Consider the following 20,779-nt stretch of genomic DNA (forward strand, 5'->3'; position numbering starts at 1 on the left):
GAGTGCCAAAGTGAAAGTGCATAAATATGATAAAAAAGTGAGATCCTCAATATGCTGAATCAATAGCACTTGAATAAGTATACTGTGCAAAGTGAATGCTGTGAAAGAATCAATAATAAAGGGTACTGATCCAACATTCAGCAGAAGAAAGAAGAAAACAATATTATAAAGTGAAGTGCCCTATGAAGAGTGAACTCTTCAATCAAATAAAGTGAATCAATAAAAAGTGACAAATGTGATCATCTTAAAGAAATAAAGTGCTAAAATTGAGGAAAATAAAAACATATTTTAAGTGCCCTATGAAGGGTGAACCACTAAAACTCTTCAGTAGCAAATAAATCTTAGTAGTGATAAATGTGAAATATATCTACAAATTAGATGTATACACTGAATAGCAGTGTGAGGGTGAAGACTGTGAAAAAAAGTCCAAAGAAAATTGTAGCAATCAGTCTTAGATGAAAAAAATTGTAGTGAAAAAAAACAGAGTGTACTGTGCCCACTGCAGTGCCCACCACTCATATATACGGTGGCACAGCACCTTGCAAATTAAAAAAATATATATATTTGGTCTGTCACTGTGAAGCGGGCGTAACCCTTACACTACCTGATTGATACAACATCATACCTGATCGTATTCACACACTGGATGTTTTAAAGCACGTTATTCCAAACAATTTAGGAATGTTAGGTGATTTATGCCCTTTATGGATTAAAACCCGACTCTGCGTCAACAACGTAATTTTCCGTGGGAGTTTTGCCATGGATCCCCCTCCAGCATGCCACAGTCCAGGTGTTAGTCCCCTTGAAACAACTTTTCCATCACTATTGTGGCCAGAAAGAGTCCCTGTGGGTTTTAAAATTCGCCTGCCTATTGAAGTCTATGGCGGTTCACGAACGTTCGCGGAGGTTCGCGTTCACCGTTCGCAAACGGCAAATTTTAGGTTTGCGACATCACTAATCATAACTAAAACTATCTAAAAAACGCCTCCTTTTCAAGTTGAAATGAATCAAATTGGGGTGCTACTATTGTATCGAAGCAAAGCTAAATGTAAATGTTATAAAATCAATTACATATCTAAAATATGTTATGCCAAAATATGGTGCGGTATCACCACATAAAGCTTAAGGCATCTTCAAAGCATGTAATATAAAAGATTTGTGTTTTCCCATGTCAACTAAAAACACACTCTTTCCATTATTTGGTACTTTAAAATTTGAAATGTCCACCATGACACCTCTCAGCTCCCCATTTTTTTTTCATATTACCTTTCAAATGCTTAGAATTTACTATTGAGATTCACCCCACTATAGACTTTACATCCTATATTCCGTGGGTTTAGGTGTTTGGGATTTCTTCTGACATGCAAAAACACTGTTGAAATGAAATAAAGAAATGTTCAGGCATTTTGCCATGTCTGCTAACAGGGAACTAACAAGCACTAATACATCATATATAGTGACAAGTTTATCTAACAGAGCTTCTACAACTAGGTGTCACTTGATGATGACAAGAAGGGCAGGTATAAATCACTACCAAAGTTGTCTAGATTAACCCAGAGACTTGTTTTATACCTGTGAACAGATGCAGTTGGCCAAACCACTCTTTTTGCTAGATGTGAATTTTGATTCATGGTAGAATTGATGCAATTCATTATATACTTGCGTGGTGTCTTTAGTTATTCTACAGTGTTGACAAATACAAGGGAAATGTCTATATTTAATCAGTGAACAAATCATCTAAAATGAAATGTCAAAGGGTGACTGTTGAAGGGCTTTCTACTTAAGAGTGTCAAAACATGATCAAAAATGTATGCTTAAAGTTGTTTTTTTTTTTTTTTACATGGTGAAACTATATTTATAGTCATAAAAAAAGTGCTAGTGCATAAAATTCTGTATTATTAGCACCATTTTAATTTTAACCTTTACAATGAGCTTGATAAGATTACATGCATTTGCAATGAGTGCTTAATTTTTCCTGCCTTAGGTTTTATTCACCATGGTTACTGCTGGGATAACAATGATTTTCAAATATAAAACACATTTAGGACTTATTTTCTATAGATTACTCATGGATGACACAATTTATACAGGAAACACTTTATATTCCCAAGCATCACTGAGTTAGTGACTTACATATTTTCCCTTAGGAATAAATCAATAACTATTGGTTAAAATGTTACATATGTATCAAATAGCAATGAAATAATGTAAATAGCATTAACCACTTAAGCCCCGGAAGATTTTACCCCCTTCCTGACCAGGGGGTATTTTGCGATTCGGCACTGCGTGACTTTAACGGACAATTGCACGGTCGTTTGACGCTGTATCTAAACAAATTTGGCGTCCTTTTTTTCCCACAAACAGAGCTTTCTTTTGGTGGTATTTGATCACCTGTGCGATTTTTTGATCATGCGCTATAAACAAAAAAAGAGCGTAAATTTTGCAAAAATAACAATATTTTTCACATTTTTTTATATGAAATTCCCCCCCCAAAAAAATGTAAAAATCAAAATTTTTTAACATTTTCGGCCAATTTGTTTTATGCTACCTATGTTTGGTAAAAAAAATCGCAAAAAGCGTATTTTGATTGGTTTGCGCAAAAGTTATCGCGTTTACTAACAAAGGGAAAGATTTTTGTCATTTTTGTTGTTTTTTTTTTAACGCGTAATGGCGGCGATCTACGATTTTTTTTGCGGTACTGCGACATTGCGGCGGACAGATCGGACCCTTGACTGACATTTTTGAAACTTTTGGGGTTACCAGTGACATTACTACAGTAATCAGTGCTATATATATGCACTGTTACTGTAAAAATACACTGGCAGTGAAGGGGAGGGGCTATGTGTGTCCCTAGGGGCGTGCTTTCTACTGTGATTGGCTGTGGCTTCAGATGTATGAACAGTGATCAACGGTTCTACATAGTAGAACTGTATGATCATCCTTCATACACAGGGGAGAATGACAGGCAGCTTGTTTACACAAGCCGCCTGACTTTCTCCCTCTCCCCCAACGATCGCAGAGTGACCGGCGGACATCAGGTCCGCCGGTCACACGCGCGGGGGGGGGGGGTCCGTGACCACGCGGCGCGCGCTCGCTCCCTAGACCCTCACAGGCTAGCGACGTAGACCTACGTCGCTTTGCCTGTGAGGGGCTGACCGCCGACGTAGATAGTCGTGCGGCGGTCGGCAAGTGGTTAAGAAAGGATTGCATAAGAATCGTCTACTAACTATACATCTTTTTTTAGAACTTGCTTGGAGTGAATAAAGAGCCTTATTCTCGATTTTTTTTTAGAAAGTCTTTATGTGTTGAAAATATTCTTTTTATACATTGGGTAAAATAAGCATTGAGCACGTCACCATTTTTCTAGGTAAATATTTTTTTAAAGGTGAAACAACCCATACAATTTATACATACAAAGGTCTAACAACCCATGCAATTTATACATACAAAGAAACCAAAACAAATAAGTTCAGAAATTAAGTTATGTGTAATAAAATTGAATGACACAGGGAAAAAGTATTGAACACGCTAACTGAAGTTTATTTAATACTTCGTACAAAATCCTTTGTTGATAATGACAGCTTCAAGAAGCCTCCTGTATGGAGAATCTAGTCACATTGCTCAGGTGTGATTTTGGCCCATTCTTGCACTCAGTCTTCAAATCTTAAATGCTCTGTGGGCCTCTTCTATGAACTCTGTTCTTTAGTTTTTTCCATAGATTTTCTGTTGCATTCAAGTCAGGTGATTGGCTGGGCCAAGCTAGCAGCTTTATTTTCTTTCTTTGAAACCAATTGAGACTTTTCTTGGTTTTGTGTTTGGGATCATTGTCTTGCTGAAATGTCCACACTCGTTTCCACATCATCATGCTGGTAGATGGCAGCAGACTTTTATCAAGAATGTCTTGGTACAATTTTCCATTCATCCTTCCATCAATGATATGAAGTTTGCCAGTACCGTATGCTGAAAAACAGCCCCACACCACGATGTGCCCACCTCCAAACCTCACTGTTGGTTTGGTGTTTTTGGGGTGATGTGCAGTGCCATTTGGCCTACAAACATGATGTGTATTATGGCATCCAAAGAGTTAAATTTTTGTCTCATCTGACCAGACTATATTCTCCCAGTATTTTGCAGGCTTATCTAAATGTTGTGCAGCAGACTTTAAACGAGCTTCAGCATGCTTTTTCTTCAGCAATGGAATCTTGCGTGGTGAACGTGCATACAGGCCATGACGGTTGAGTGCATTACTTATTGTTTTCTTTAAAACAATTGTACCTTCTAATTCCAGGTCTTTCTAAAGATCTCCAAAGGTAGTCCTTGGCTATTGGGCAACTCTTCTAATAATTCTTTTCAGAATTCTTGTCAGAAATCTTGCAAGGCTAGTTTATGGTGAAATGATGCTCCTTTTGCTTATGGATTATTGCCCCAACAGTGCTCACTGGAACATTCAGAAGTTTAGAAATTCTTCTGTAACCAATGCCATCAGTATGTTTTGCAACAATAAGGTTGCAAAGGTCTTGAGAGAGCTCATTACTTTTACCCATCATGAGATGCTTCTTTATCATTTGAGACTAAACCAGCTGATATTAATTTGCACTGACAAGGCGCAGGATTGCTTTCTAATTACTGGTAGATTTCAGCTGGTGTTTTGACTTTCCATGCCTCTTTGCACCTCCCTTTCTTCATGTGTCATTCAATTTTATTACACATAACTTTGTTTCTGAACTTTTTTTGTTTTAGTTTCTTTGTATGTATGGATTACATGGGTTGTTACAGGCATGTGGTGAAAGTTTCATGTTAATAGCACCTTTAGAAATATATTTACCAATAAAAATGGTGACATGTTTAATGCTTAATTTACCCGCTGAATATTAGTATCATGTCAGCATATTTACAAAACTTTGCGGAGCAGACAGAATCTATCAATATTCTGGCAAAACGTAATAACTTTGCCAGTTTGCCTGTTCTTTTCCTTCAGTACTATTTACAGGGTTTAAATCCTCCAACCCACCATTGTTTTGGGCTGTAAGTATACTTAGCACTGAACCCAACTGAATAATATGGGAGGTGAAAGGTCTTGTGTTGTGTCCCCACCTCCCCAAGTGGTCTTGTCTTATGTTAGGCCTCCTTTTAATCAAGTCATGTCTAAAATATTAAGGCAAGCTACAAATATATATTTATTTAGGGACATACTCATCATCTATTCAGACAGTGATTTGAGTGGACTCTATTTAAATTGCTGTTAATTGTAGCCTGCTTGCTGTTCTGTTAGACTGAAGAACTCCAAACACGCGAGGACATATACAGTACTGTATATGGCATTTATGTACCATCACCCCAATATAATAAAAGACTACCACATAACTTTATTAGTGGAACTTTTTAGATACTTTGAATGGTTCCAGACATAAATTGATATAAAACTTATATATTTTGTTAACATAAACAATACAAAATGTTAAAACATTTTTTATATAAATCACATTTGTTGGGCTGGTTTCAAAGCCCTATTACACTGTATTGATTACATTTAGCCATCCACAATTAACCTATTACATAGGTATCACCATGTTCCAAGACTTCAGTACAATATATACTTGATAGTTGTATACAGCTATTACATCAATATATGGGTGAGACCTAAAAGAAATCTCAAAACATTTTATAAACAATGTTTACTTTTTTTAAATATGTGGACAGTGCTTAAGCATCTAAAATATTTGAATCATATCGCTATTACATTTATCCATAATGACAAAAAAAAAAAAAACATGAACAGTAGCTTTCAATGCATATATACTGTATAAAAACATAGCAACACATACAAATATACCATATACCAATTTCAAAGTGGAAAGAGGACCATCCCATCTAAAAATGATACATGGACTTAAACAGTCCCTATTAGTGATGGGCCGAACAACCCCCTGTTCGTTTCGCACCAGAACATCTCGAACAGGGAAAAAGTTCTAGCGAACATGCAAACTCTATTAAAGTATATGGAACATGAACATGAAAAATCAAACGTCCTCATTTTAAAGGCTTATATGCAAGGTATTGCCATAACAAATGTATGGGGACCCTGGTACTGCCCTGGGGGACATGTATCAATGCAAAACTTTTATTTTTTAATTATCGTTTTTAAAGGAGCAGTGATCTTAATGATGCTTAAAGTGAAACAATAAAAATGAAAAATTCCTATAAATATTGTGCCAGGGGGATCCCCTTAATGTGCCTGTAAAGTGGCGCATCTCTAAGATGTATGGAGCCTTCGGGTCTGGAATAGATTTTAAGGGGAACCCCACACCAAAAGTTCAGCTTTCAGCTCTTTTATAGGGCAAGGGGTGGGGCCACCTGGCTATATAATCTGGTGGCACCCCCCTTTCAACATTACATGGCATCAGAAGGGGTGGTGCCACTGGGTGACGTAGCCAGGTGGCCCCACCCCTTGCCTATATAAGAGCTGTCAAAGTGGAGAGAAAGTTTCCGGCGGGATGCCTCCCAGGAGGCGGAAGTGTTTTTTATTTTTTCTATTTTTCGAGTCTGGCAGGTGTCTTGATTGATGATGGATTTACATTGAGGGACACAATTTTTTTATTTTTTAGAAAAGCACTTGTTAAAAACAGTTTCCTGGGGTTCTTACTTTTTGATACTTTTTTTGAATGGGTAGGGGTACCCAATACCCATTCACAAGGGGGGGGGGCGGGATCTGGGAGCCCCTTTTTAAAGGGGGCTTCCAGATTCTGATAAGCCTCCCACCCTCAAACCCCCACAGCCCAGTGTTGTTTATAATAGGCCCTTGCTCCCATCAACATAGGGACAAGGTGCTGTGGGCGGCACCCCAAATTACCCTTCACATGTTGAGGGCAAGTGGCTTGGTATGGTTCAGGAGGAGGGGTGCCCTTGCTTGTCCCCCCCCCTTTTCTTGCCTACCAGGCTGCATGCCTGGATAAGGGTCTGGTATGGATTTGGGGGGGCACACCGTTTTTTGTTTTACATTTTGGCATGGAGTTCCCCTTAAAATTCATACCAGACCCAAAAGGCCTATTATAGATTTTGGGGGGGAACCCCACACCATTTTTTTTTACATTCTGTCATAGGGTTCCCCTTAACCACTTAAATACAGAGCACTTTCACCCCCTTCCTGCCCAGACTCATCTTTCAGTGCCTATTGGTAGCTATGAGAAATCTTGGTCAGCTTGACATGGCACTGCTCCCAGTCTTTAACATTGGCATCTATGGGAAATATTGGTCAGCTTGACATAGCACTGCTCCTGAACCATAAGTGACAGGGACACCAAACTTGGGGAGCATCAAGATGGGACCTAGGACTACAACATATCCATACATTTTAAAAGTTGGGTATGCCTGTACATTACACTGACTGCACTAACCCCACTATCCACTAACTACTTGCCTAATCTTCATTGTCACACACTATACACGGCTGCCGTGTAAGCAGCAGCCTTATAAAGTGTGGGGCATGGACTTAGCCCCTGAGCCATGGTTGGCCAAAGGCAGTCTGCCTTTGGCCAAACATGGCTCTCATGGACATTTTGCTGAGATTAGCCACAGCATACAGGTAAGGTGCATGCTTTGGCCAGTCATCAGCAATTAATGAACTGCAAGAGTGCAGTTTTTTATGGGGCGCTCATTGGCGGACGAACTCCCCGCTGAGCACCCCATTTGTTCATGTGTTCAGTGAACACACGAACAGCTAATGTCCGAGTCCAACTTACGTTGGACTCAAACACGCAGCCCATCCCTAGTCCCTATATATTCAAATAGACAAGAAAATAGGTTATATCGGTTTTACTTTCAATATCATCCTCATATGTCACTTCTTGAACCAAAAAACCTACCTTTTTATTGTGGTTCATAAGCATTAATAAAACTGCCCACCTAAAATTCAGAAGGTCAAGTGTATCATACTCTAACCCCCCCCCCCCCAAACCAATAGGTCCTAAAACCAACAATGCATAATATAGATGTTTAGTACATAAATATATAAATAAATAATAAATCCCTTTGAGAAGCTGTGTCCACAAGACAGATGAGCTCATTGAAATCAAGGATTGCATGGAAATGTTGATTCCTCTGATCTGCACTGAATGTGTAAGTTACTTCTGTTGGGTCCAAGCAAGAGTTCTTGTTTGATCCTAGGATTATAGATATATATGTTGGCGTTAATCGCCAGCAGTACCTGCGCAAATGGCAAACTTAAAAGAAGTGACTAAAAATAAAAATAAATGAAATGTGTGCCGTGTAAATTCTATGCAGAATTAATAAATCATAAAGTGCAACATATAGACATGAACCATATAAAGGAGCTGCAGCTGAATCGTATATAACGTGAAAGTGGTTTAAATACACCTATGGAGGTGTACAGAGTCGCGCTCATCTAAAGTGCACTAAGTGTAGTTTTTCAATATAATGAACCATTAAAAGGTAATAGTGTATATACATATTAAAATTATTAGAATAAATCACTGATGTCACCTAATAGATATAAATATAAATATAAAGTGCATTGACAATGGTGAATATAAAGTGCAACAATGTTAAGCGAAATAAATCACATATAAAGTCCCATGCACAGTGAAATAAATATAAAGTGCAGCAGCAGTAAGTGAAAAAATCACATATAGAGTCCCATGCACCAACAAACTTCAGTGCAGTCTCCAGAAGATTCTTCCACACACAACCAGATCTTCAATCCCTTCACCACATGGACACCCAATGTGTGAAAAGGCTTACCAGAAATCACCGACCCCTTAGTTATAGGGGGTCAGTGTGAGCAGAATGATATTCATCAAAAGCCAATATTCCAGAGTAGATTAGAGCCCTCCTGGAGGATCCACCTTACAATCGCCAATATACTATTCAACTTCAGACTCCTTAGCCAGCCCCACGTTCCTCAGCAGTATAAAGTAAAGGAATGGCCAATATAGTGAAGTACGTACAGGCAATACTTATTTAAATAAGGTAGATACACTTACATTTAGAAGGAAAAAACAGGCATTGGATCAAACAAATACTGGGGATATCAGGTGGCGCTCCCACATCTTAATGCCTCTCATCCGGTCCCAGAAATAACATGGCAGTGTGATTGCACTCCTAGGTCCTGACCGGTTTCAATAGCACACATGCCGTCGTTGTCAAGGGTCATAGCCAAAAAAATGGGTATTATATTATGTTTGTGTGCACTAAAATGCAGTTAAGGGTATTTTTTAGTAAACATTTGCATCGTAAAAATCTGTTGAAATTGCAGTAAGAGCTTCATGTTGGGAATATAAAGTATACAAATATATCATTTAAATCCCTATAGACTGTATAAATATATAAAAGGATAATTTGACTTGTAGGATTGGAGCTAATGGTTAAGTCATTACCCTCTCTTCTAGGAGTGTAGGTTGCCTAATGGACTGACCTTTCAAAGGGACAGGACAAATTAAATGGGGGTATGTGTTTAAGGTAAAAGGAGCTAAATAATTATATATGATATCTCACTAAATTAAAGGGTTATGTAGATGGTGATGGGTAGCCGAGTACAATCCATTTTGAATTTATTAGGGTTGTTTTGTTTTGTTATACTCGCAGATTCTGTATACAATTGTATGTTAGTAAAACTATCTCTATGTACAATTAAACAGCTTTTATCTATTCCAGGTATGAAAGCATGGGGACATATATGACCGCAATATTGAATTTATCACTTAAGTGGGTACAGACATATGTGTAGTTCTAGATTTTTATTTATTTATGTACTAAATATCTATATTTTTAATCAATGGTTTTAGGCCCCACTGGTTTGAAGGGGAATATAAAATACTCTTGAACACCTAAATGTTGGGATCTGTTACCAGTGGTGGCCGGCTGCTTTATTATTCTTTTATATTTATTATATTTTTACTGATACTTATTTACCACGATATGTAAGTATGCAAGTTTTATATTAACTTGTGTTTGTAACCATTCAATGTACCTAGAAGTCTCACTGATAAAATTGTCTGGTTAGTAGACTTGCAACACTGACATAGGTTACCTGCAATGGGTCACATGACAGTTCAAAGCCACTGAGGAAGTCATTGTTGCAAAATTCCCATGTGTTGTGTTCTATGTGTCGAGATATGAACGAGGATCCTATGAGACAAAAATATTCCAACTCTAATGGAAGTCTGATGAATGCTGGCCCAATGCAGCATGGTTGGACTAACCTCGGTGCAAGTGAACTGCTACATTTTAAATTTTGGGCAGTCACATAGTTCATTCATTGCTGAATTTATAGACAGCTATTGGGGGAGTAAATAAAGCTACCCAGGGACAGGAAGTGTGTTATTTGCAAGATTATTTTATTTGCGGTTTAGATATGCTTTACCAGAATTATAGAACCCAGGGACTTTCTGTACACTGTAAGTGCCTCCATAATTTTATTTCTGTTTATGTGATTAGCTAACTGATTTTCTCAGATATCTGCAGTGATTTGAAACTCAAATTTCAAATATTTGTTGAAATACAAGTTTAGAAGAGAAGTTTGTGTTTCACAAAAAAATATATATGCTCACCTAGATGGATGCAGCATCGATTCAATGCTGCATTTTTTCCCTGCCGGCTCTACATTGATCTGAGAGATCAAACGCCATTGATCGCTAATTTCTCCCCCTCCGCTTTGAGCAGAGTGCCATGACTATCAGTCATGCTCTGCCCCTCCAGCACTCACTGGAGCGCTGGGTTGTGGAGGGGGAGGCTGGTTCAGGCTCTCAGGGGCTCACTGAGAGGCTGAGCAAGCTGCCAGTCCAAGCTCCTGGGTGGATCTCAACTGTAAAGTCAGGATCGATCCAGAACCTTGACCGGCTGAGTGCTGTCAGCCGACAGCGGACTTTAGCCTGCTGACGGCTGAATAAGTGTCACAGGAGTGTATAATAAACTGCACTCCTGTGATCCAAAGAAGAAGTAGGGACAAACAAGTTTTGGCCCTACTTCTCCTTTAATTTTTCTTGTACAAAAGTTTTTATTTTGAAAAGAGGCATTAACATACATCAAAAACATGATATATGTGTACAATTAGATAAAAGAAACTGGAACGCAGAGAAACAGATATCAGCAGAACATGATACAGACATAGTACGTGCGCCAACCGGGAAACATCACGGACCAAATAATGAGTGCATAGAAAGGGACCCAAAGTCCCCTAGTATTTCACAATGCAGGAAGGTTATCAAAAGGAAAAGTTCTATTACGTTCCAATGAGCAAACAGAGGCTGGACCTGAGAGTAGGGATGATCGAACTTTTCAAAAGTTCGGTTCGACCAGAACACCCGAACTTCCCGAAAGTTCGGCCCGGATTTCAGAACCCCATTGAAATCAATGGGACCCAAACTTCGGTAATCAGAAAACACCATTTTGAAGCCCTAAAACCCAACAAATGCCCATAAAAAGTGCATAGGGTTCTGTGTCATGCCCCAGGGACTATTAATCACACAAAAAAGTTCTTAAAAATTGTCATTTTTGATAGAGAGCCAATTATTGAAAAAATTATTGAAAATTTCTTTTGATTTAGTGTCTGGGGGGTCTAAAAAGTGTACCTGTGAAGTTTCAGCTCTGTAGCATGTCCAGAACCAGAAAAAAAAGATAGTTTGTATTAGGTCACTTATAGAACAGGGATATGGGTCCGCTATTTTCACACCTTGCTGGTTTTGTAGCAAGTGTTTTTTTGGGCATTTTTTGGGGGTTATTGGAGGCAGGCATAGCATCAGAACTTCTGTGTAGGGGTATATATACACACACATGTATGTATATATACACATACACATATATAGGTGTGAAAGTAGCAGAACACTATGCTTGCGCTAATGAAATAATTAACACCCATATGGCTTCTCTCCTTTCACACCTATATATGTGTATGTGTATATATACATATAAGTGAGTGTGTATATATATCCCTATACAGAAGTTCAGATGTTTTGCCTGCCTCCAAAGACCCACAAAAAATGCCCAAAAAAACCACCTGCAATAACAGACCTGGGCGTTTTTTTTTTGGAGCAGGTGGTTTTTTGGGCATTTTTTGTGGGTCTTTGGAGGCAGGCAAAACATCTGAACTTCTGTATAGGGGTATATATACACACACACTTATATGTATTTATACACATACACATATATAGGTGTGATAGGAGCGGAGCCATATGCCTGTTAATTATTTCATTAGCGCAAGCATAGTGTTCTGCTATTTTCACACCTATATATGTGTAGGTGTATATATACATACATGTGTGTGTATATATACCCCTATACAGAAGTTCAGATGTTTTGCCTGCCTCCAAATACCCCAAAAAATGCCCAAAAAACGCCTGCGCCAAAAAAAACCCGGCCCAGGTGTGTTATTGCAGGCGTTTTTTGGGGTCTTTGGAGTCAGGCATGACATCTGAACTTGTGTATAGGGGTATATATACACACATACGTATGTATATATACACCTACACATATATAGGTGTGAAAAGAGCAGCACACTATGCTTGCGCTAATTGAATAATTAACAGGCATATGGCTCCGCTCCTATCACACCTATATGTGTGTATGTGTATAATACATATAAGTGTGTGTGTATATATATACCCCTATACACAAGTTCAGATGTCATGCCTGACTCCAAAGACCCCCAAAAAATGCCCAAAAAAAACGCCTGCAATAACACACCTGGGCGTTTTTTTTTTGCGCAGGTGTTTTTTTGGGCATTTTTTTGGGGTCTTTGGAGGCAGGCAAAACATTTGAACTTCTGTATAGAGGTATATATACACACACACTTATATGTATTAGACACATACACACATATAGGTGTGATAGGAGCGGAGCCATATGCCTGTTAATTATTTCATTAGCACAAGCATAGTGTTCTGCTCTTTTCACACCTATATATGTGTAGGTGTATATATACATACATGTGTGTATATATATACCCCTATACACAAGTTCAGATGTCATGCCTGACTCCAAACATGTCCTCAAAAAAGCCCAATAAATGCCTGCAGCAAAAAGCAGGCTGGCCGGCGAGAAGCCATATCGCTGTTCTGTAAGTCACCTAAGAGAAACAATCTTTTCTCTATAGCGGTCACCCTGAAATGGAAGGGTTTGGTCACCCTGCCATAGCAGTCAGTGTCAGTTCACCCTACACTACACTATGGTCACCCTGGCACTTAACACTTTCCCTACAGAAACTAGCTTTTTGAAGCTAACTTTAGTGGAAAATAGCACCCTAACTACACTAGATATCCCTTTCCTCACACTAATAATTGCTAAAATGAGACTTTTGAAGCAGAAGTAACAGAACTGCTTCCACTCTCTTCCACATCCCTGTATTAAAATGCTAGGAATTTGGTGGGGCTATCTTATATACTGGGGGGTGTATTCACTAAGGATTGGCCTCTGGACCCCCTAGTCACTCCAATCACATTCCTAGCATTCTCCTGCCCCCTCAATTGGCTTTTACTAATGGTTCTGGTCCAATCATGGGCTTTTAAAGCCCATTTCCTGTCCCATTGCATTTTGGTCGGTTCTGGTTGCCGAATTCCAAACTTTTTCAGCAAAAAGTTCTAAATTCGGCCGAACCTCGAACAGTCAATGTTCGGGTCGAACCGATGGTCGACCCGAACCGTTCGATCATCCCTACCTGAGAGTACCAAGCCAGGAAGGAAAACATCAATACGAGACAAAGAAAAGAGAGAAAGAAAGAGTGAGAAGGTAGGACAAACAATAAGAGAGACGACAATAGAGAAAGGCTAAAGAAAGGGTGGGGAAGAGGAAGGGGGAGAGGAAGGGGGGGGGGGACAGGTCCTGCTCGGTGTGCGTCCAGGAGGCATTTAAAGAGAGAGAAGGGTGGTCTGGAATCTAGAAGGGGCAACGGTCGAGATCCAGGGGTCCCACACCTTAAGAAACTTAGCGTGAGAATCAGAAACTATCGCAGTCAACTTTTCATTAATGAGAATATCATTCATACGGTTGTTGGCCGCCTCAAAACTAAGCAATGGGGTCTTCCAAGATCGGGCAATGGTCAATTTCGTAGCTGTAAACAAGTGCTGAGCCAGCTGACATTGTGTACGAGTCAAATCAGGTATAGGCTTACACAAGAAAGCCTCATACGGGTCCTTCTTCAGGGTGACTTGAAAAATATTACGGAGCAAGGCATAAATCCTAATCCACAGTCTGCGCACCTTGGGACATGTCCACCAAATATGTGCCATAGTCCCCTCCTGAGCGCATCCCCGGAAGCACAGGGGGGAATAAGCAGGTATAAATTTAGCCAGTCTAGCTGGAGTATAGTACCATCGGTAAAATACCTTATAAGCATTTTCCAGAATCAAGACATTACGGGAACACTTAGAGAGAGCCGCTGTCATGTGCTGCCAGTCTTCCTTGTCCAATCCGCTCCCCAATTCTAGTTCCCAGGTAGAGTGATAGGCCGTGAAAGGGGGTGTATCGCAGGCGATAATGGAGGCATATAGGAGGGATATGAGTCCCGGCGAGTGGGGCCGTGCCCTACAGTTGCTTTCAAATGGCGTAAGCGTATAGGGTAAAGGTCTATGCTTAATGAGTTGCTGAAGAAAATGATGGAGTTGCATATAACCAAAATGTTCCCTCAAAGGTATATCATGCGAGGAGCGAAGGGCCCCAAAAGGAAGTATCCTCGTGGGGGTAAATAACGAGTGGACGTCCACAAAGCCATGGTCAGTCCACCATGAAAACACACGCGGATTAGCAAGACCAGGTGGAAACATAGGGCAAGGGAAGAGACGCAGTAAAGGTAAGTGGGGTGAAATCAAGTTGGCTGAGTACTTGACGGAGTCCCAGAGGCGGAGAGAGTGGAGGAGGCTAGGGCGCAAGTCGGGCGGTCGAAATTTAGGAGGGAGCCAAGGGATAGAAGAAAGGGGGACTGGGCTGGCATCCGCCAGGTCAATCGTGGCCCATAGTGGTAATTGGAACGTGTCATGTAAGTGAGAGAGAGGGGCTATCGACACCGCAGTGTAGTATGCCTTCAAGTTCGGAACTGAGAACCCCCCAGAAATCCTCCGAGCATACAGAACGCGTTTATTAATACGGGGTCTAGAAGAACCCCAAATAAATTTCAGAATCTTGCGTTGATGAATACGTAAGATATGAGAGGGGATCGGAACCAGTAACACACGGAAATAATATAATATTTTAGGAAGATAGGTCATACGAACGGCTGTGATCCTACCAAACCAGGACAAGGAAAGGTGAGACCAAGAAGAAAGCAAGGATGTCAAGTGGCGAAAGAGAGACTGATAATTAACCGCATAAAGACCTTCATATGTAGGAGATAGTTTAACACCCAGATAGGGTAAAGCAGGGTGCCATTTGAAAGGAAAGGCTGCTTGAAGGGCCACCACATCATCAGGAGGCAAAGTAACTGACATCGCGTTCGATTTGGCGGGGTTGATATGCAGGCCAGAGAAAACAGCAAACTCATCCAGCAAAGCCAGAAGGTTGGGCAACGAAATCCTAGGCGAAGTAAGGGACAGCAAGATATCGTCCGCGAATAACGATATTTTATGCGGGGAGCCTGCCACTTCAATGCCCGAGATGTCATGATGGGTATGTATTGCTTCAGCTAAAGGCTCCAAAGCCAGAACAAACAGCAGGGGGGACAACGGGCACCCCGGCCGCGTACCCCGGCCAATAGAGAAAGGGAGCGACTCGAATCCATAATATTTGATACGGGCCTGAGGGGAATCATAGAGGGCAGAAAGCCAGGACAGAAAAGAGGGGCCAAAGCCAAAGCGGCGGAGAACAGTCATGAGATAAGGCCAAGACAGGGTATCGAAAGCCTTGGACACGTCTAGGGATAAAAGCATAGTAGGTATACGTAGTTGAAGAGCAAAATGTTGTAGTTGAATAATCCGCCGAATGGCGTCCCCTGCCTGTCGGCGGGGCACGAAACCGACCTGATCCTTCTTGATCAGGCGAGGAAGGAAAGAATTCAGGCGCGTAGCCAATATTTTGGTTAACAGCTTCATATCAATATTGATAAGCGAAATTGGGCGAAAATTAGCCCACGAAGAGTGATCCCGATCCGGTTTAGGTAACATGACAATGTTGGCTGTCAACAAGTCCGGAGTAAGGGATTGTCCATTTTTAACAGCGTTAAACATTGCAGTCAGATGAGGGGCCAGGACAGTGGCAAACTTCCGATAAAACAATGCGGTAAAACCATCTGGGCCAGGTTTCTTCCCTATCTTCAGTTCCTTAATGCATTGTAAAACTTCGGACTCCTGAATATTGCGATCCATAAGAGTCGTGTGAGAAGCCGAAAGCGCGGGTAAGGAAACACGTTGCAAGAAGGTATCCGCAGCATGAGAGTCAGCCTGCGCCGGGGCCAAATACAGCCCAGCAAGGCGACTACAGAATTCTTCCAGGACCCGAAGAGGGTTACTAGTGAGCACATTGCGGCGAGTGTGCAAAGTGACGGGGGTAAATCTAGGGGCAAAAGTCCGTAACCTGTTTGCCAACATCGCGTTCGGTTTGTTAGCTTTGGCGTACCACATTTGGCGAGACCAACGTAAGGTCCTCTCCGCCTTATCGAAAAGGCATAAGTCCAGCTCAGTCCGGCAATGAGCCAGTAATTTGCGATTGGTAGGAGTCGGAGCTTGCTTAAAGGCGGAGGAAAGACGGTCCAGACGATCCTCCAACGTTTGCTGAAGCTTCAGCCGTTCCCGCTTCCGTCGGGAAGCTATTTGGATAACCCGGCCCCGCAGCACTGCCTTATATGCTTCCCACAGTGTCACTGGGGAAGAAACCGAGCCCATATTGAGGTCAAAATATTACTTGGAAGCTTGTAAAAGCTCATTTTGAATATCCGCAAAAGATAACAGGGAGTCATTCATTATCCAGGAGGAACGCTGAGGCATACTTAAAATGGAATTGCATTCCACCAGAAGAGGGTCATGATCCGACCAGGGGACGGCCAAGATGGAAACAGAATGAACCAGGGGGAGGTGCTTCCGCAACATAAAAACATGATCAATACGGGAGTAGGAACAGTGAGGGTGAGAGTAATGTGTATAGTCCCTACCGTTGGGGTGCAACTCACGCCACAGGTCCACAAAATCAGAAGATTGCAAGGAGGAGACAAAGCACTTGGCGGCAGACGAGGGAGCAGCTCTCTCAGGGGGGTATTTATACAGGGAAGGGTTCAGTACGGTATTTGAATCTCCCGCCAGGAGAAGAGTGCCCTTGGCATGGGACATTAGAAGGAAGCAGACATGGGACAGGAAGGGGCCCGGATTAGAGTTGGGAGCATAGTAACTCAAAATTGTCACCTCAGTGTCCTGAAGAAGGCCCTGGAGCAAGAGGTACCTACCCTCAGGGTCCGCTATCTGCTTGTCACAACAAAAGGGGACAGCTTTGCGAAACGCGATCAATACCCCCAGTTGCTTAGTTTGACCATTAGCCAGAAATACTTGTGGGTAATGAGCATCGAAATATTTGGGGTGCGAGGAGGAGGAAAAATAGGTTTCCTGGAGGCAAGCTATATCTATATGTTTCTGGCGGAGGAACCGAAAAACTTTAACCCTCTTTTGGGGGGAGTTCAGCCCTTGCCCATTCAGGGATAACCAGTTAAGCGTCATTTAAAAAAAGAAATACAAAAAAAGAGCAACTTACCCTGGACCGCCTGCCCCACAGGACCTGGGAAGGGAAAGAAACAAGATGGAGAAGAAGAGGAGAGAACCACAAGAAGGAGAGACAGGGACAAAAAGGGAAACAGAGAGACACAAAGACGAAAAAACATATCATAATCACAAATATGGTAACGCGTAAATGCATCTAAGCGTGGACCCGAAGGACCACAGATGCGCCGGGGGTTGGCCAGGACCATGATCCTGGACAAGATCCGACACAACGGGAGGGCGGTGGTCCACCAGACCCCTCCGCATAAGAAAAAAAGGAGAGCTTCTGAGGACACCCAGGGGGGCACAAAAGTACCAAACCCCCAGGCGCCGCAAAAACCCCATAAAAAAGAAAAAATTAGCACTGCAGCGACGACAGCTCAATAAAATCAAAAAGAAAAGGGATCGTCATGTAAGCATCATAAGGCACCAAAAACAGAGAAAAAGAAAAGGTGATAAAAAAAAGGACCCCCCAATAGTACAGTATTGCAATAAAGTAAGTGGAATACACTTTCAAAAACTGGAGAGAGTCATAACCAGTGGGTGCAAAACGGCACAGCATAAATTTAAAATAAAATAAAAAAGATAACAATGCCCGTATAACAAAAAGTGCAACCAGGGGCAGGGTGTGCCCCACAACCCGAGGGGTGTCGCAGGGGGGGGGGGCACCCAACCTAACAAGATGTCCCAGAGACCCCTACAAAGTCATCCAACGGCGGGGTACACCTGGAAAGTAGAAAAAAGAGGGCAAAAAGGGCCCAAAAATGGAGTTCGGTGTTTATCACTTGATAGGAACATCATGGAAACGTGGAGCCTGAAGGGAGCGAAGGGCTTGGGAGCCATGATGGGATCCCCGAGATGACGACTTGGAAGGTGGGGAGGATGTAGATGTGGATGGTTTCGCCTTGGAAGCCGAGGATGAGGACTTGGGTGTCGCCTGCGAGGAGGGGAGATCCAAGTTCAGTTCCTGAAAGTGGCTACGCAGATCAGCCAGGGAGGTAGCATGGAATTGGCGGTCCTGTACCGTAAACGAGAGCTTGAAGGGGAAGCCCCAGTGGTATTTAATTTTGTGGGACTGCAGAATCTGCAGATAGGGCTTCAGGGACCGCCGCCTGGCAATGGTGGCCGGGGAAAGATCCGCAAACAGTTGGAGTGAGTAGCTCTGGAAAGAGAGATCAGGGTGCTCCCTGGCTGCTTGCATGAGTCTTTCCTTAGTGCGGTAGTAGTGGAACTTGATGATGACATCCCGAGGGGGACCCTCAGTAGGTTTAGGTGCCAGGGATCTGTGAATCCTGTCAAATTCCAGGCGTTCCAGGGGAATATCAGGGGCCAGTTCTTGGAAAAAGGCAGTAGCTGTGCCCTGAAGGTCAGTGACAGTCTCTGGGAATCCTCGGATCCGGAGATTATCCCTGCGGGCCCTATTCTCAGCATCCTCCAGTTTATCACGGAGGGTATTAAGTTCCCCAGTAAGCCTGTCCACCTCGTCCTCATGGCCCTCCAGTACTGTTGTGGTCAAGTCCATCCTGTGCTCTAACTGATTAGTGTGGCCTCCAAGCTCCTTCAACCCCTGCATGAGGTCAGAAGAAAGTTTGCGAAATGCAATAGCTATCTCATCCCTAACGATGGCCCGGAATCCAGCTAGCATGGCATCTGAGTCCGGGGGAGCTGGGCTTACCAAATCCACGGGGAACTGCTGCAGGCTGTCCACCAGGGAGGAAGAGGAGAGCCGTGTGGAGTCATCAGGCTCCGGAGGTTCGGGCGCCATCTTGCCCTTCCTAGCCAGAGTTGTTTTCACCTGGGGCCGCTTTCTCTGGTTACATTGGGACGATCGGCGCATATCCCCCTGTGCCCGGTGGTGTTAGCAGGCCGATGCAGCTGAGGAGTCGTCGCTGGAGCTGTGCAGTGCTTCAAATAGCGGAGGGTAAGTGTCTGCTGGCGCGGACCACGGAAGCTAAGCGGCCATCTTCCACGACCTCGCGCATACGCCTCCTCTCTCCTTTAATTTTTCATTAAAGTTAGTTTGGACCAAACTTTGGCTGTTTGGTTGTTTGGACATACACACAAACTTCTGTCCATTTGGCCCCTGTTTAACAGAATCATACATATACAGTATGTATATATTTCTACTGTTTCTATATACTGCATGACAGCTTTATGCTGTCAATAGTTTCCGAGAAAGCAGTGGGTGCTTGCACCTGCTGCATCCCTAGCAACCACTAACTTTACTAACACACTGGCTTGCATAGCTGGCCATGCAATCAAAGCGGTGGGAATAGTGGTGAAACCACTGCTCAATTATGGTGACAGGCCATATTTGGGCAACTACAAGGACCAAAAATGATCATGTCCATAGTTAGTCTGTGATGTAAATAATACTATCCACACTCCTTTCCCGCATATAGCTTGGGGAACTGTCAGTCGGATCAATCATGTGCACTAGGTCCTTCGGTATTTTAATTTACATGTGATTGATGTTAATTTGCCGTGTGATTGATGATGGATTTCAAATGACAGACTTTTTGGGGGATTTTCATTTTCTTAAGAAAGGACTTGTCAAACATTTAGATGTCTTTATTTCTAGGTTACACTTTTTTTAAATGAGGTGAGGTACTGGGGGTGGTATCTGAGGACTTATTTTTACAAAGTGGCTTCAAGATTCCAATAGTACTTCTGCCCATAGACTCCCACAACCACTGAGCCTCATCATGACAAAGACAAAATGCTTTGTCAGGAGGGTCCCCCTTGACAAGGCATCTCCCATCTTGAGGGTATGTGGCCTTGTATGGTGTAGGAGGAGAGCGCATATTTCCTTGAAGTGATAAATTGAATACACAAAAACAATATTTACACTTTTTTATATATAAACATTATGTTTGTAGTGATGTTAACCACTTGGGGACCGCCCGCAATGTACTGCGGATGGGTAGCCCGCACAGACAAAGTGATGTACTCCTATGTCACTGTCAATTTTGTGCTTAGAGTGTGCATAAGTGCATCCACCGCCAACTCCCATTGGGATTGTACACAGAGTGAGTCTGTCAGCAAGTACTGGCCACTGATTCATGACCGGGACCTGCTGATCAGCTGTGTGCAATCAC

The sequence above is a fragment of the Pelophylax lessonae genome (genome assembly GCF_965119305.1).
Source record: "Pelophylax lessonae genome assembly, chromosome: 4".
NCBI lineage: Eukaryota > Metazoa > Chordata > Amphibia > Anura > Ranidae > Pelophylax > Pelophylax lessonae.